Source organism: Lynx rufus, unplaced genomic scaffold (assembly GCF_022079265.1).
Source record: "Lynx rufus isolate CCGP_SWC_20201006 ecotype Redwood Valley unplaced genomic scaffold, mLynRuf1.p SCAF_12, whole genome shotgun sequence".
NCBI lineage: Eukaryota > Metazoa > Chordata > Mammalia > Carnivora > Felidae > Lynx > Lynx rufus.
The window spans coordinates 6,862,711-6,868,117 of NW_025814826.1; positions in this window are offsets into that span (position 1 = coordinate 6,862,711).

Consider the following 5,407-nt stretch of genomic DNA (forward strand, 5'->3'; position numbering starts at 1 on the left):
CATTTATAAATGTTACATTTTCTTGCTGCATCCCCTGCTTATCTTTTATTACAGTCTTTGCTTTTAAGTCTATTTTGTCTGAAATAAGTATAGCTACCCCAACTTTTTTTCCTTGGTTTCCATCTGCATAAAACATCTTTTTCCAACACTTCACTTTCAGTCTGGGTGTTTTCTTACATCTGAGGTAAGTCTTTTCTAGGCAGCGAAGAGATGGGTCTTGTTTTTTATCCATTCAGCCACTCTTTGTCTTTTGATTGGAGTATTTATCCATTGACATTAAAAGTAATTATAGATAGGTAGGTACTTACTGCCATTTTGTTGATTGTTTTCCAGCTGTTTTTGTAGTTTCTGTCTGTTTCTTTCTTTTTCTCTTGCTTTCTTCCATTGTGGTTTGATTCCTTTCTTTGGTGTTATTTTTAGATTGCAGTCTCATTATTTTTTGTTTATCTACTATAGGTTTTTGCTTTGTGGTTACCATGATGCTTGCATATATCAGCCTGTATATACTGGTCTATTTTAAGTCACTAGCAAGTTAAGTTTGAACACATTCTAAAACTACATTTTTATTCCCCATTCCCACATTTTGTATTTTTGATGTCACATTTCATCTTTTTATTTTGTCTATTTCTTAATTTTTACATTTATAGTTACTTTTTTTTACCACTCTTGTCTTTTAACTTTCATAGTAGCTTTATAAGTAATTACTGAATTAACTATATATTTACCTTTACCAGTGAGATTTTACTTCCATACATTTTCTTGTTACTAATTAGTACCTTTTCTTTCAGCTTAAATAAGTCCGTTTAACATTTCTTGGATGGCAAGTTTAATGGTGATGAACTACTTTGGTTTTCACTTGTTTGGAAAACACTGTATCTCTCGTTCAATTTTGAATGATAACCTTACAAGTATAATATCCTTGGTTGCAAGTTTTTGTTTTCAGCATTGCTAACATATCATGATACCTCTTCCTGGACTACGAAGTTTCCAGTGAAAAATCTGCTCATAGTTTTATGGGTTTCTTTGTACATAACAAGTTGTTTTACTCTTGCTGTTTTAAGATTTTGTCTTTAATCTTTGACACTTTAATTATGATGTATCTTGAGGTGGATCCCTGGATTCATCTTATTTGAAATTCTGTGGAGTTCCTGGATCTGTCTGTTTCCTTCCCCAGGTTAGGGATGTTTTCAGCCATTATTTCTTCAAATAAGTTATCTGTTCTTTTTTCTTTCTCCTTTTGATAACCGTATAAGTGAATGCTTTTCTAACAGATGTTGTCCTAGAAGTCCCTTATTTTCACCTTTTAAAATTCTTTTTTCTCTTTGTTGCTCTGTTTGGGTGAGTTCCACTGCCATGTCTTCCAGGTCGCTGATCCTTTCTTCTGTTTCACCTAGTCTGCTGTTGAACCCCTCTAGCATATTTTTCAGTTCATTTATTGTATTCTTCAGTCTGTGGCTTCAGTTTGGTTCTTTCTTATAGCTTCTATTACTCTGTTGAAGTTCTCTCTGTGTCCATCTATTCTCCTAAGATTAGTGAGCATCTTAATGAACATTACTTTGAATTCTTTATCAGGTAAATTACTTATCTTCCATTAAAGGTTGTGTGTGTGTGTGTGTGTGTGTGTGTGTGTGTTGTGGCTTTGTTTGTTTTGTTTTTCTGGGATATTATCTTGTTCTTTTGTTTGGAGCATAGTCTTCTGTTTCTTCATTTTGCTTGACTCTGTGTTTATTTCTATGTATTAGGTGAACAGCTACCTCTCCCAGGCTTCAAGGGGTGGTTGTAGGAAGACTGAGGGAGTGTCTGCCTGTCTGTTCAGGGCCCTCAATATGGTAGCCTGCCAAGAATTATCTCTACAATGTTTCAGCCTCTTGACACTGAGAAACACAAGCCCTCACACAAAGCCAGGCATTCAAGGGATATCCCCTGTGTGGACTGTGTACAAGCACTGGGTCACGGTACAACACCCACTGGGTTTAGGCCCAGGCAGGAACACCAGGCCAGGGTAAGCCTGTCCACTGGAAATATGCACTTTTTAAAAATGTTTGTTTATTTATTTTGGGGGGGGCAGCAGGGGCGGGAGAGAGAGAATCTGCATTGTCGGTGCAGAGCCCAACACAGGGCTCAAACTCACAAATGGTCAGATCATGAAATCAAGAGTCAGCCACCTAACTGACCGAGCCACACAGGGGCCCCTGGCAATATGCAGTTTTAATGATTATTGCATAGTGTTATGTCCTTGATAGTTTGAATATATGGGTCCAAGAGCTATGAGGTAGATTAGGAGTGGCTCGGTGTACCGTGACGTCCAGCGGCCAACTTGAGGGACTTATATATCCCTTACCCCAAATCTAGACTCTGTGGGTCTGATGATCTCGGTCCCCAAAAGGAGAATGCTTACATCAGGGAACATAGTAAAAGTCCTGTTAAACTTTAAGCCCCAAATGCCTCTCAGGCACTTGGACTTCTTGCACTGGGATATCAGCAGGCAAAGAAGAGTCATCATCCTGGAAAGAGTAACTGACCCTGATCATTGGGAGAAGTGAGGTGGCTGTTACATTTTCAGGACGGAGAAGACTACATTTAGCACCCAAGTGATCCACCGAGGTGTCTCCTGGTTTTTCCTAGCCGAACCGGCAACAAATCAACATGTGCAGCACACAGAGAATCTGAATGTTACGCTGACCAGGGGCTCAGATCCCTTAAGGAGGAAGGTCTGAGTCAGGCCACCAAGTAAGCCACCTAGATAAGCAGATGTACTTGACAAGGATGTAGGGAATGACTAGACGAGTAAATAGAAATTAAGCTTGATATGTGAAGCAGGTGGATCCGAAGTGTGACACGTAGACTGTAGTGGTTGCCATGATATGCCCTTACCCTCACTCCAATTCAGGATTAAGGTGCTCATTTCCCCTGCCTAGAGAGAGTGCTGGACTCTAATGGCTCTTAGCTGAGTCCAAGAGAATTGCCCTGAGAGAACTTGTAACTCCAAACACATCCCCACAGGGGCAGCCTGCATTCACCCTGGCCTTAAGGAAGGACGAACTCTGAAGAGCAATCTCAGAGCTCTCAGTAGAAATGGCCAAGGCTTCTGTTGCAACCGCACTGCAATTCATCTCCCCATGTGCAATCCTGCCGCCCTTTCTTCTGACGGGTGCTGTTCCCAAGAACATGCCTCCCCGCCCACCAAAAACAAACACAAAACATTGTGTGGCACATTCATGTCTCGGTCTGCTTCTCTCTCTAATGTTGGGTAAGGACTGATGAAATTAGCCCTGGGGGCTGCAGGCAGGTACCTGCTAGGCTGAAAGCCCTGGTAGGTGTGCAGCTCACCCCTGACCTACAGAACTGGATACGGTCTCTCTTGCAATTCTTGTTCTGAGAGAATTTATGATCTTGGCTGCAGTATGTAGCTTTGCTCTTGGCTCCGTTCGAGGCAAGAAGTTGAAGGCACAATTCATTATTACTCACTTAGAAAACCAAGAAACATTGATGCTTTCTACTTGGAAGACTGATAGTAAAAACCATGTTAGTTTCTTTGACAACATAGCGTATTGTTTTGACATATGTTTTTCACATCACTCCATTGGGATAGCCATTCGTGGTGAGTCTCGTTATATATTTAATTTTAAAATTTGAAAAAATTGGCATATTTCAGTGACTTTTTCAAGGAGCTTGTTATTAGCTCAGCAGAATAAAATATGCAAAAGTGTGAAACATGATCTCCGTTAAGAACTCATAATCTAACTCGGGGGAGAAAGGAAACACATGAGACAAAAATAACTGACAGGAGGGAATTTATAATTATGTTTGAAATGAGTGACACAGCAAATATATGAGACAGTAGCTCAGAGAAGAGGTAGACAGGATCGACTCGCCTGTCCCTGTGTTTCAACAGACAAACTTCTTTTTAGTGATCTAAAACACTACCTATTGAAGTCTAAGAACCTCACTAAAAAGAACAAAAAAAAGCAAGAAAGAAAATGGAATCTTAATGTTATGTACTAGAAAATTGGGTCTTCAATATTTTTCCACTGTATTTTCCACAAAGTGAATGGATTACCCTAAATGCCTAAATCACTGCCGGTAAGAATATAGGCAAATGTGCAGGAATTTTTAGCCTGGACATGATGCTACATCTGATGCAACGTTATATTTTCTCTGCAGTTTTTTTTGTTTGTTTGTTTGTTTTAATTTAAGAAGCGTCACTTTCTTTCCTGAAACTCTGCACCCCAACACTCTGAGGTATGGATACCCATAGTCTACAATAGCTACTTGACTGCACTTTTAGCAACTCAGGAGACAGGACCCTGTGGGAAAGTGAAAATCCCGTCTTCATTTGAAATGGGTCTCGTGATTCCCGACAGAACCTAAAGGCTACTGTAAATGGCAAATCTACAAGGAAGACTATAGCGATATTGTTCATTCTTTGAGGACAGTGCCTGCAATTCATGAGCCGGCTCTCAGCTCTGTCTTGGAAACTTGTGGCCATGCTCATGTTTACGGAGCTATGTCAAGCTAGAGTGTGCCCAACAGTAAACCTATAATTTAAGCTTCTCCTACTACTCATGTCATAAATTCAGCATCTAAGCTGTTGCTATTTACCGATGGTTGGTTTGCCGTCATGGAACACTGATTCCACGGGCAAGGTTATTTGATAATATCAGGTTTACAAGAGGGAGGAAGGTTTTTCCCCATAAGGCCAGAGCTAATAGATGCCTTTTGGCTCATTTAATTGAGATTAAGTTTTACGAATGATAGATTAATTTTCTAACATCCACAACAGTTTTTTTCATAAAATAGTCAAGCCATTCAAAGCCACACTGCAACAATAATAGTAATAAAAACCTACTCTTGAATCTCCCTAAAGACCTCCTGTCGCTTCTCCGTGCTGGTGAACACTTCAACTCCACCCAGATGGAAGCATATAAAAATGACAGCAGTTCAAACACGAATCGAGGGAACTGCCTTCCTCCAGGAGACGCACCAAAAAGCTACTCGCTGAATGTGCGCGCGACGTGGCTAGCCCACCTTCTTGCTACAGAAGTTCACTGACCTCTGTGAACTTTTGCTTCTAGTTCCCTTCACCACTGAAGATGTGCTTTTGCAACATGGCAGAAAGAGATGGGAGGTAAGCTGACAGTAGCAGGTAAGTCAAGAAATCCTAGTCGGTCCCTGTGAAGACTAACCAAGCGACCATGATGTCATGAACCAATCAGTTCCAAACTCTGCTCTCCAAGAATGCACAACAATCATGCCTTTTTACAAATAATTCAATCCTCACACAAACCCAAGAATTTTATAGAAAGAACTATTCAACCGTTCAGTAAAACACGATACACCAAACTTTGGAATATGGTATAACATAAAATATACATTTCCTGCAATTTATAGCCACAGGCAAATGACG